Source organism: Platalea leucorodia, assembly GCF_965183815.1.
Source record: "Platalea leucorodia genome assembly, chromosome: 4".
Taxonomy (NCBI): Eukaryota; Metazoa; Chordata; class Aves; order Pelecaniformes; family Threskiornithidae; genus Platalea; species Platalea leucorodia.
In genome coordinates this window covers 43567860-43580974 of record NC_138826.1, presented here as the reverse complement: position 1 = coordinate 43580974, position 13115 = coordinate 43567860, and the positions used below count along the sequence as shown (strand labels likewise).

General features: G+C 45.1%; 1 protein-coding gene across 2 annotated transcripts in view; it reads left to right on the top strand.

The window, feature by feature from the left end:
• Positions 1-417: 417 nt before the first annotated feature.
• TSPAN9 (tetraspanin 9) overlaps positions 418-13115 on the top strand; it is a gene marked incomplete at its 5' end in the record, with an annotated part of 194100 nt that continues 181402 nt past the window's right edge. The window contains 2 exons of one of the 2 annotated variants that reach the window (XM_082308688.1): positions 418-502; positions 11507-11549. The remainder of the gene's footprint in view (positions 503-11506; positions 11550-13115) is intronic. The other variant, XM_082308687.1, reaches the window with a different exon arrangement.

Sequence of the window (13115 nt, the reverse complement as noted above, 5' to 3'; positions counted from 1 at the left end):
GCGTGAACCCAGAGGAGACGTTCAGCCGCAGGCCGCTCTGGGCTGGGCAGGCAGCTGCGGGGGGAGGCGGTAGGTGACCCCCAGCTCCGGGAAGGCGCAGGCGAGGGATGCCCCTGGCGTCCACCCGAGGGGGTTCGGGGGGCCGGCCGTGGGGTGCCTGGGCGGCCCAGGGAGCGGGGCGGGCCCCGGGCGAGCCGGCTGCAGGCAGAGCTCTCCGACAGGGGATCCGGCGCGGCCTCTTGCTGGGGACCCAGCCGGGCCGGCTCCAGGCGCTGTGAGGCGCCCCGCAGGACCGGGCCGGCGGCGCTCCCGCCCCTCCTCCGCGAGGCTGGAGCCTCCCCTGGGCAGCGCCCCCAGCTCCTCCCCGCTCGGTAGCGCCGGTCCGAGCCCCTCCTCCCGTTTCCGCTGGCTGGAGCCGGAGCCGGAGCCGTGTCCTGCCGTGCCGCCGCAGCTCCCCCACCGCTCGGCCCGGCCCGGCCCGGCCCGGCCCAGGGACGCGCGGGTGAGACCCGGCGCCGCGGGGAGCGGGAGGCGGCGGAAAGTTGCGGGCGCTTCCCGGCCGTGGGAGATGGCAGGAGCGGGGCGGCGGGGGGCAGCCGGTGGCGGGGCTGCCGGGGGCCGCCGGTCGCAGGGGCCGGGGGCCGCCAGCCGGGCGGTTGGAGGCGCTGGGGAGCGGCGGGGTCCCGGCGGGCGGAGCGGGGTAGGGAGCGGGAGACTCGGAGGGGTAAGGAGCGTGTGGTGAAAACAGTAACCTCCCACCCCCCCGCTGCCTGTATAATTTTTGCGGAAACAGGAAAGTTGGTTCAGGGGGACAGGACGAGCCCAGCGGCCTCTGCGTACGCGGTCCTGCTCTCCGCCGGAGAGCCCGCGTTGCTCATCCCCTCACGGGAGCAGATGGCTTCGGCTGGGGATTTCTCCCCGCCACCGGGGAAAATACGCCTGCAACAGCGCTGCTTGCAGGCGGGGGCTTCCTTTCTTCTCCCCTTGCGCGCCCCCCGAGGCCGTAGCAGGGTGTGAGGGCGCGGAGCCGAGCCCAGCCTTGCATGGGGAGGCGCGGGGAGAAGCCCCCGCGGGGCGCGGAGCACGCGTGAGACCGCGGGAGGGAAGCGCGGGTGGCCGGGGGGAGGCTGCGGGCCGGGGGCGAGCGGGAGCCAGCCCAGGGCTGGCCGGTGGGCTGACAGCTCTCCTCGGCAGCCGGCCGCAGAGGTGGTGCCAGCAGTTCCTGCCTTCCCCCTTCTTATGTAAAACTTGACTCCAGCTTTGCCTTTTCCTGTTCAAGCTCTTGGAAACTTTTTTTGCTGAATCTTGGATATCCGCCTGTCACCGTGTTCCTGATGGGAGGTGGGAGCTCTGTGAGCTCTGCCTTTCTCAAAAAGGCCTTCCGCTGCAGAGATTTCAGATGGGCAGGGGAGGACCTGTGGCATGGGGATGCTGTGCTGGGGGAAAAACTAGACTACAAGGGTGAATAAAGCTGCATTTCTTTACTTAGTCCTTTTATCAACTCTTTTTTTCTGTGCTTTTACTCTGTACGGTTTTGTGGTTTGAAGCACAGGGCTAGGAGTGGGGGGACACATCTGATTTTCCTACCTGACTGCACTGAACTTATTTTAAGACTTTGGGGTAAGTCATCTGGGGTTTGACTGGGAAAACGTTGGATAGTCTCCAGAACAGCCATGGGAGTGAAATCATGTGGCTTGTTTGTGCTGTTACTCCTAGATGCGCCTAAACTTTACCTGTGGATGCCAAAACTTAACGTATTACTGTATTACTGTACAACGTATTGTACAACGTATTACTGTAGCAATGTTCTTAGTAACAGGTGCCCCAGGTAGTTTTACTGGTTTGTTTGTTAAGTTGATAGATGAAGTTCTTTATAGCCAGGGCATATAATGACAAAGCATAATAACCACTGAAGAAATGCATTCATATGAATTATATTGACATAGAATATGAGGCCATAGTTAGCGCTCAATAAATTAAAAAATATCAGAAGATAAAGTATCAATGTGATGTGCATGCGGTTGATAACACCAAGGAAAAAAAAACAGTTCTATGCCCTTAGCTTCCATTTTGCATTTTTTTTCTCAGCTCCAAGAATGAAAATTGATGGAGCTAATGTAGCCTCTAGATCTTTCCCTTTCATATTTTTAGACCTGTGCTGTTCAAATTGCAGGTCCTACAGACAAGGCCTTTTCTATAATGGAGCTGTAGAACTTATGGCAAATTTGGTTTTGGGCATCTACACTTTCTTTAAAACTAATTCTTATGTATAAAGCTGCATGAGAAGCCCCTTGGGCCGGAATATAACTAATGCAGCATCATTTGCATTATTTAGACAAAGCTCTGAGGTTAGGATGAGCCTGCTCATCTCTCTTGACGAGGGTAGAGGGTTAACTGGGAGTGTCAGTGTTATCTTAGTTAATGTGGTTATTTTAACAGAACATAGCCATCAGAGGTACATATCCCACAGTATTTGCTTTCCGTGCTATTTTGATATTTTCTTCCAAAGCATGCCAAACCTCAGCCTGTCCATGAGGGTATTTCCAACACAACTGTGTATTTTTAGTTTTTAACCCCTCCCTCCCCACAAACTAAAACATTGCAATAAAAAAGTGAAACATGGGAACAGCACAAAATGAAATAGCAAAGCACCACTTGGGGCTGCAGCACTGGTGGAGGAGTTACTTTCATGTTTGTGGCACATGTGAAACTAGCAAGTTTGCACTAGAGAATCCAAGACTTTGTCTCAGTATTACTGTGTGAGAGCTGGTATGCTGTTGGTTGAGCCTTGATCCAAAAAGACTGCTTGTTTTAGAAGCAGGACATTAACATTCCTGTTGCACTTGGGTTTGACAGTTGAAAACCCATCTCAGTTTTTCACTTCTGTCATGTTTCAGTACTGTGCTATTTGCAAGTGACTGATGCCCGATTAGTTTTCTGCATTGCAAGAATGTCACTACGTTTATTGATGCATAAAAAGAGATGAGAACACTTTAAAGAAGCTGGGCATGAGCCAGCAGCATGCCCTGGAAGCAAAGGTGGCCGACAGTAAGCAGGGATATATTAATAAGACTGCAGCCAGTATAACAAAGGAAGTGATTATCTCCCTGTACTTAGCATTTGTTAGACGGAGTCTAGAATACTGCATCCAGTTTTCTGCCCTCAGAGACAAGAAAGGTATGGATAAACTGGAGCCAGTCCAGTGGAGGGCCGTCAGGACCATTGGGGGCTGGAGCATGTGCCGTGGAACAGCTGGCCCTCGGTAGGGAGCTGGGAGCCAATTACAGTAACTCGTCTGGCAAGGCAGGTGCCCCACCAGCCAGGGTCCAGTCCCATGGTACCAAGTGCGGCAGCCAGTGCCAAGCAAGAGTCTAGATTGCCAGGCAGGTTTGTGGTGATAAGGCAGGTCCAAGATCAAGTTGAGATGTGAATCAGCAGGTCAGGATCAGGCCCAGTGATGGTAATTAGGGTCAGACACAGTCTAGTTATTGCTGAGCAGGTCCATAGTGATGCGGCAGGTCTGAGGTCAAGTGAGGAAGTCACACCATGGGTCACGGTCTGGATCAACAGGGTCTGTGACCCTACACAGGCGTGACTGGAGACAGGCATACCTACAACACAGCTTGGGCAGGGACTGAAGGCCAAAGGCAGAGCTTAAATGGAGCCCCTGGGGCCATGGGCAGAGAGTGGGGGGGGGAGGCACTGGGTGAGGCTGATCAGGGCCTTTAAAGGCCTTTCAGTGCACTCAGGGCCCTGATACAGTGTGAGGATCACACGCTAAGGGAACTGGGCTTGTTCAGCCTGGGAAGAGAAGGCTTTGATGGGACCCATAGTAACCTTCCAGTACTTAAGAGAAGGTTATCAAGAAGACAGAGCTAGGCTCTTCATGTTGGCATGTGGTGGTTGGATAAGGGACAGCAAATATAAGTTGCAATACAAGGTTGAAGCCAGATATAATGAAAACCTTTTCTGCTATGAGGACAGTAAAGTATTGGAACAGGTTGCCCAGAGGGGTTGTGCAATGTCTGTCCTCACAGGTTTTCAAGACTAAAGTGGATAAAGTGCTTTTCTGACCCCATAGCTGACCCTATACAGAGTAGAGCAGGAGTGAAACTAGATCACCACCTCAGGCCTGCTCCAACACGAATTTTCTGGTCCTAAGATCAAGCAGCCATTTGGCCTGAGAAGGAAGGAGGTATGTAAAACTATGGCAATACTTGTAAGCACCACAGATGAAGAAATGGAGAAAGGTTTTAAGATTCTGATGTGTTGCTAAGATACTTAGTAGAAGAATTTTAAAAAATTAAATTAAAAATTTTCCTCACAATGCTAAGGGCTTATGCTGGAAAGGGATGTGTGTGTAGGCAGGGGGGCTGAAGATACTTTCTATTTGAAAAATTACTTGAAAACAATGATTCTCAATATACAAAGGGCCTTTTTAGTGTAACATCACTTGAAGATGCTTTCTGGAATAGGTCAAGCCATGTTCTTTCAAAATTCATGTAGGAAGTGTGATGACAATACAACGTGGTGCTGAGCTTGGGAAAAGACAGTGTATGATCAGGGAAGAGTTCTTACCTGAGGGTTACCTTCTTTGACTCTAGAAAATAGAATAAACATGTCAGGATCAGCAGAGCACTTCCCCATTTGTGGCATGGTTGTTAATGGAGGTTAGGGCTGAGTCAATCCTGCTGGGGCCAGCTTAGCAATACCCAGAGAATGTGAGTGAATCAGAAATAGGTCTTTGTCTTTTCCTCTCTATGTGGCAGTGAAATTGTGGTAAAGTAGGGATGTGCTGAGGAGCTGCCTTCTCTTCAGTCAGTACAATGCATGCTAGGATTTAATTTTGAGCAGAAGTTCTCACTGGGAAGATACAAACTTTTGTATATTTTGCTCATGTGTAACAAGATGCTCTACTGGAGACAAAAGAGCTATCACTAGTGCACTTTGTCCTTCCTCTCCATCTCTCCTGGTCTCCTAAAGCTGACTTGCAGAGAATGTTTCTGCTGTTCCTTGTAGCCTCTCTCAGATGAAACTTGCATTGCTGAATGTCAGTGCTATGTTTGCTGGGAAAAAAACATCAGATCTGTCTCGTGGGTCACTTGCTCTGGTTCAGTGACATACTTTCTGTGTGTGTTTGTAATGAGGCAGGATGTTGTTCTCCAGTGAAAGATGTTGGATGCTTTCCTCATTGCACAGGTGTTTCTGGGAAAGTCGTGCCTCTGTGCATTGTCTATTGCCACAGTTAGACAGCACTATGCTTCACCTGTCTTTCAACCCCTACCTCACCTTTCCTTCTCGGCCTGCTTTTGAAAGTGCTTCCTCTTCAGGATCTATTAAACTGTTTTTTTCTGATATTCCAAGCACTTGCATTCATTGCTGTCAAAAATAAACCTTGAGGGGCTAGAGTTTGTAGAATAAGGCATGATGTTTGGGCAGAGCCCTGCTGCTTTTGCCTTGACTGCAAGCACAGTAAAACAGGAGGCATCTGACCTCCGTGCTCACACAGAAGAAAAAACAGATAGGAAATGTGGGATCCCCCTAGGTAATGAACTGCATTTTGATGGCAGTGAGATGTATTAGGCTGTTAAACTGCCTGTTGAGGAGGGGTGAAAAAAATCTATTGTTGAAAAGCTTTTAAAATCAAGAGTATAAGACAGATAGGCATGTTCTGGGGATAGCTCTAGGAAGATGAGGCAGAATAAATCATAAACATATACTCCAATAAGCCTTTAAGTGGACAAAAGTATTAATTAAGCTTAGCATTTCTTTGCAGTTATGTCAATATGTTGTGATATTATGGTAACATTAGTTTAAAAGATTTAAAGTTTGCATTAATCTTTGTTTCAAAAGGCAAAACAGGAAAAAATTGCTTATATAAGTTCTTTTGAAAGCACTTTTTCCTTTTGCTGTCAGAGTTCTCCTTTCTAATGCAAACTCTGTCATGCTGTTCTAACGCCCGATATTTCTGAAGCTGGAAGTGACTAATAGCTAGGGTGTTTATTTCCATGATCCCTGTTAAAAATGCAAAAAAGGAAACAAACTGCATTAACTAGTGAAAAGCCAATTATATTTCTGAGGCCAAGTCACTGCATGTCTCTAGAATCAGCTGAACTGTGTGACCTGAGCTTTAGTTTCTACACTGGTATCGTTAAAGTAGAGCTGCCTTTGCTGTGGGCAGTCTTCACTGGTTTACAATTGCTTGGACTGGTCTGTGTATACTCATAATAAGGACATGATGGAGTATATCAACCTCATGCAGGCATAGAACCACAGGGGCTGTATTATCCTTATGTGGCATGTCTGGGGAGGAGGCAGGGCTAGACCGGAGAAGGAGCTCAGGAGGGAGTAAGTGAAAATGCAGGAGTCTTGAGAAGGCAGTAGGCTAAGGGAGAGGAAGTTTGCAGCCCTCCCCTGGGAGGAAGGTCTGAAAAGGAAGGATGAGGTGGTACACTGAACAGAGAGCTGAAATGTCACACCCAGCAGGTTTGAAGGAGACTTAGCTCAAAATCTTGTGACTCTGTCCTAGGGAACAGGGATCAGCTCAAATCCTAGAGAGCAGAGGGCTCTTGTGAGCTCTCCTGTATTTGGTGTCCTTCAAGTTCACTAACTAAAGTCATTCGACCTGAAGGATTGAGGGAGGCAAGCCTTGAAGCTGAAGGAGTCCTGGGTTTAGGACAGCGGTGGGAAGGACTTGTAGGAAAGAAACTGTGACAAAACCAGGCGTACTTTCTGATTGGTAGTTTTATCCGTATTCAGGGGTTGCACTGTTCTCTATAACCTCTGGGTAATCATTACTAATTTCCAAATGAATGTGGCTATAGAGGGGCAAAGCCTGAGAGACAGTATTGCATACTCCAGTGTTACTAACCCAAGTTCCTAGTCTTTTGCAATTTGGGAGTGAATGCTGTCTCCTCAAGTGCCTTATGGCAGTATGTTGACAATACTTTTTATGGTGATTGCAGCCATACTCAAAACTCATGTTGAGCACAGGCAAGGACACTTTCTATTGGGATTTGTTCACTTTTGAAGGTTGAATAATTCAAGAATGCTTTTGGAAGCATATTTTCCTTTATCTGTGTCTATTGCTGTTTTTTACCCATAACTCTGCATACAATTCAGTCTAAGGTGGTTCTGCCCAGGATGTTCAACTAGCTTTATTTTGAACAGTTCTTTGATTTCTCAAATGTGTACTTATCCCCAAATCAGCTTTCCATTGCATTTTATGTTAAGACTGTAACCTTATGCAAATGAAGGTTGTTGCTTTGCTTTGTTTGAAGAAAGTGCAGCTGAAGTTATGAAGGATCAAAAGCAATGCCCTAAGAATGTCTGGCATGTTGTTTCCACGTGAGGACAGTGTGCAGAGTATTGTTTATATGTGTTTATATACATGTGGACAAAATACCGTCAGGGGAATGGGATTAATGGCTCTGGCAATAGAAGAGATGTGTACTAACAAGCAGTCAGGAGCATGTCTACTTGTAAAATAAAAACCTAAATGGCTGGCTTAAAAGCCTGTAAAGGAAACCTTCCAAATATAAATAAAGTGATTCTCTTTCATACAGCGGAGCATTTGGATCTCTCCAGTGCTCCTGTGCTATCTCACAAAGTTTTGCCAAGTAACAGTGGCTCTGAGTGTTAAAAAGGCTCTTACTGCTCTGTTTCCCAGCAATGGAGAAAGTGGCAGGACAGGCAAGACTTTTGCATTTCATAGTACCTGGGACACTTGATAGCAGCAGAGGCAGCTACGAGGAGCATATAAATTGTGCAGGCACCTGTTGCTGAGCTATTTGGTGCCATAAAAGATGAAGAGCAAGGGGGAAGAACTGCAATTCTAGAAAAATTTCCAACTTATTCCCCTCACGACCACCTGGGATGGAAGAGGGGCTGGATCCTACACTGTGAAGCTTCTCCTGTTTCAGGTGGGTAATAGGGAAGACCCAGGACAGTATTTCAGGTGAATGCGGTTGTAGATTAGGATAAGAAAGCCATGGTAAAAGTAATTGCTGGGACCAGTGATCCATAGAGGGATATGAAAGAGAGGAAGAGACTTCATGGTGCACAGGAGCTTTTTGGAAGTGTTCTCTATTCCAAATATAGAAGGCAAAGTGAAAAGGACTGTGAAGCAGAGAAGGGGTCTTGTAGGGAGAACCAGGAGGAGGAAATGAGGACAGACAGGGAGTCTTAAGTTCCCACACGACTGTAAATTCATCTGCATGGCTTTCAGTTTTCCAAGTTCCATATTGTCCCACCTTTTCCCGTTTGGATGGTCACCACAAAATATCTCCCAAGAGTTATGCAAGAAACTCTTCCCTTTTCATTCTGTTTTTCTTTAAAGAATTTCTCAAAGCATCTTTTTTAAAGCAGTCGGTTTTCCCTGAGAAATTTACCTTCATTAGGTTCTTTCTCTTTTTTGCTCTTAGGCTTTCCTTTTCTTACTCCACCAGTTGAAGTTTCCTACTCTCCAGGGACCCCTAAGCAATCTCTATTATGTCTTCCTTTCTTTTATGAAATCAAAAAGTCCTGCTTGTGTCTCATCATAGCTTGGTTTTCCCAGCTATGTAGTCTCCATCTTCAACTCCTCATTCTATTCTCCATCAATTCCTCTTTGAAGAGCTGAGGAAGTTCATTCTGTGGTAAGAGAACCACACGTTCTGTTTTGCTGTCTGTAGTCCATTTCTTCCTTGCTGTTTTTATATTAAACCACAACAGGGGAAACAAAACTGGTTCAAGTCATTTAGATATGCAGCTCTTTTTTCTGAACTGCTTTTTAAGGAGCTTTAAAGAGAAATCTTGCTTTGTGCAGCAATCTCCACCTTTCTTCCTGCTTTAGTAAATAGTATTTAATTCCTCTGGTTTTTAAACTTGAAAGTCACTTCTCAAAATCTTCTTAAGGCTCTTGTCTTTTTTGGAGCTGCTAAGGCATCCCTCTCCTTTACTCTTAAGAGGCACTGAAAGGTTATGTTCTTTGCTCCGTGTTCCTCTGAGGTCAGTAGAAGAAGATAGCCATCAGGCTGTTTCTGCTTGGATCACTAGACAGCCCTGTTACTGTTTCAAAGACCTGAAAGTGGTTAGAGATGTAGGTTTTAATTTTATTAATAAAATACACTCATCCCATGCTTCAGGTGCAAAATATCCCCACAGCAAACTTGAATCTGTCGGTGACAGCCAAAGTAGGTATTTACCTGGTGCTGATGGCATTAGTCCAAGGCATCCATTTACCAAAGCAAACAGACTGTGCTTGCCCTTGGGAGGTGATTTGAGGAACTGAAAGACAAGTATGCTTTATTTTAGAGGACCAAGTGTGGTGATGTACCTAACGGTTATCAGGAGATAAGTGCCTACCAATCACTGAGCTTTCTAGAAGAGAAAAGATTACATTATTTTTCTAGGTTTTGCTAGCCCTCATGTTATAGGACTTCTGGTTTGGAAGGCAGCCCTGTCTCCTGACCTCATTCTGCTGTGAACAGCGGATTGGACATATTGCCTGGCTTTTGAGTACAGTTCCCCACTCATATAGACAACATGGTGAAAGAGGCAAGTTTCTGAAGGGTTTGCAGAATGCCTGTTCCTTGTGTCATCGTCTGTTGCAACAGCCTTGTACCTACCTGAGCCCTGTAGTGAATCTTGGAGGGCATGAACTGAGCTCTTCAGTTGCATCTGCCTGTGAATTTTTGTCTCACCAGTTCTGGTCTGATTCCTGCCTCATAGAGTTTGTTATCAGCATTTGCTGTGGTCAACAGCAAGATGTCTTTCCTCTTTTCTTGCAAGCGTTTGATTTTTCTTTCTTAATTTTACTGTGTAGACCTGGCTTACGTCAAGCCAAGCAGCATACCTGCGATGTGTCAAGGAACGCTACCTGGCACTGGATTACATGACTTGAAGGGCTCCTCTCAGACCATTTCTGCCTTTGCTACAGATCATGCTGTAGTCATAACAAGCTTACATCAGTGGTGAATTAAGTTAATCTTTAAATGTAGTTGACAGCATACTGTCTGTGGCATCAGTTTGACTAACTAGCCAACATCTATGCAGTGGAACTGTAGGAAACTTGGATTATTTAATTCTTGAATTTTTAAAACTATTTTTTATTTTTTGCTAAGCCACATTTGACTTCAATATGATTAATTCAGTTGCTGAAATAAAGTTGTCTCTTGTGTCTCTAGGGAGCTGGTTTGGTTGGTTGGTTGCCTGCATGTGCTTGACATAGAGCCTGACATCAGCGATTAGCCTAGTGTTCATATAGTATTAGTTTACTTTATGGAAGATATATAGAACTGATGTGTATGGTATGTTGAGGTGTCCATGTGCTCCAGCAGGTATAGTAAATAGACTGTGTGAACAAGACCTTCTCTTGGCAACAAAGGCAATGGTTAATTTGAGGTAAATTAATTCTTAAAACTGAATATGAAAATATTGATGGTGAAGGCAACTAATTAGCTTCATGTTTACTGTTCTGAAAGGGGCAGTAGTTAGTTTTGAAAACACCATTCTTGAAATCGGGTTATCTTATCCACCTTTAAAAAAATGCTCTATATTGGGAATCTGAAAACATTTAGAAATTAATTATTTCCCACAGATATGCTTGAGTTCTTTTTGTGACTTCTAGACTCTGAAAGCAGTGTTTCAGAATCTTACATGATACAGTGAGGCAGACTGAGGGGAAAGCCTTCATTTAAAAACCACGACCAACAATGGAATAATGGAAACATTTCTGTTGACCAAGTTTGGTGAATAATCACATTTTTTTTTTAATAATCAGTCTATACTTTTTGTATGCACCTGCAATAATTTTTATAGAGTTTTAGACATTGGAGGTGGTACTATTCTGTGTCTCTCTTCCAGGTGGCTGGAGGAAGTCCTGGTCTCACTCTTGTCAGTTTGCTATTTTTGCAGCACCCTTCTAACATTGGGGTGGTGCTGTTACAGCCCTGAAAGTACCAGTATGAATTGGAGAAAGTGGGGTGCTTTATGTTTGGTTTTGTGTGATTTTCACTCCAGCAGTTGTTTGTTGTACTAGAAGCAAAGATGAGACCAGTCAGAAAGTGGGACTAGTGCAGGAGAGTTCAGCAGGAAAGGTCTTGCTTAATTTCTGTTCTTGCTGCTGTAAACAGGTCATCAGGTGTCTTGGTGATGATAGGGGACCTAAATGCGAAGGGGAAGAAGCATTGGATCTTTCTGACTAGTATTTCTGATTTAATTGACACACAAGTTTTGCTTTTCCTTTTAATCTCTGTTTTCTCTTTAGTTTCTGTGATTCTGTTTTAATATTTTGCCTATTGTAATTATTTAAATTCAAGTCCAGATGAAATCAGTATATTATGCCCTAGAGATCAGTGTTTAGACTTACTGCTTTTGTTCAGAAGGAGGTGGGATTTGACATAACTTTTCCCATTTTTCTTCCCCCCCCCTCCCTCCTTTCTGTCCTCTTGAGGTAATTATGTTTGTGAAGGGAGGTGGGTCCAAAAGGCAACAAAGTTCACTTTGGTCTTCTTCATCTCTCCAGGTTTGGTCTGCGACTTGCATTGGTGTACATCCTATTACCTCAAGTAAGTAAGACCTCTGTGAAGCATACTTGGAGTCAGTCAATCTGATCTTTAATGCTGCTTGCATTGACATTAAGGGGAGACGAGTTGGACCAACACTGAGCCCTTATGAAACCTTCTTGTGATCTGTTATTTTCTTGCCACAAATGCCAAGAGAGTCCAGAGTAACATGGTTGCTGTTGGGGTTGTCTCCAAGTGCTGCTGTAGGTAGCCAAGGAAATGTAACAGAGGAGGACAGTAATTCTCTTCATTATATGCAAATATTCTTCTTCCTCTGTTTTCTTACCTGTCTCTGACGTTTGAAGGGAAAGGAAGCAGGGAAGAACCAAACAGGGTTCCTACTGATAGCCCTTTCATTAGTCCATATAGGTTTTGTCCTTTTGTGCAAGCGTAGTGTTATAAACAGGCTTGGAAAAATAGACTTACCTTGGAGGGACCCGCTGTTACCCTTGCATTTGGTGTCCTCGTGCAGCTGCGGGCCTATTGCTTTGTGTTTTTACACTCCCTGCGTTCTTCAGGGATTTAGCCTTAAGAAGTGAGTGCAAAATGTGACACTGCCTACCTTTCATTGCATTTCTGACATAGAGGAAGCAACTTCAGGGAAAGGAAAGGTGACAGCTACCTTTCTGCTGAATGCCACGTGTTCTGCCAAAGGCTGCAAGGAGTGCGAGTTGGCAGGCCCTACAATGGGAGCAGCAGAGAGATAATAGTCCACTCATGCACTTGGCTTGCCAAGGACTGTTGCATACTTCTGTGCTGCTTGTATAAAACTTGTAAAGACAACTGAAGGCAAAGAACATCTACTGTTGTACATTTTGGGATGAATGACAAGAGATTATGGTCCGCAAAGGAAAAAAATCTCCCTGCAATTGGAAAAGACAAAGAGCATGTTAGGCGAGGCTAAAAAAAAGAAATGCTGAAGCTTTCCTTTACTTTTGTGTAAATCGTCATTACAGGTGATGCCACACAATGACTCAGTCTTGGGAATATGGCAAAGATGCATTGACCTTGGGATACTGTTTATATAAGGGAGAACTAAGAAATATACTGAGAGAGATTTTTCAATGTCAAGGCAGTAGATCTGTTGTTTAACTGCTGTGGAGAATTTCACTTGTAGGACCTGTATGTTTCTGAGAGAAAAAATTAGTAATAAGTTGTGTTAATAAGAGATGTACGACTAACTTAAAATCTGTACATTTGCTATCGGACATGAACAGCTTCTGGATATCTCTGTTGCAAGAAAAAGAATGAAGAGATAGTTGGGGAGTGATAGGCATTGATATAGGTAACATATGTATTTGTAGTAAATGAGACAAAATGTTACAGTATGTAAGATAAAGAACCTATGAAATGTCATGCTGTAGAATTTAAGACAGTTATAAAAAGCCTTGGCTTAGGCATAAAATGTCTCTCCTATAAGGCTGCTGTGTGTTTACATCTTGCAATGATTTTTTTGATTACTTTTTGCATGTGTGCCATGCTCTGAATCATACCGAATGGTGTTCTGTTGATTCCTGTGTCCTAGGAAAGCTGGGCTCTGCTCTTGGGTTATGGAGTACACCAGGGAAA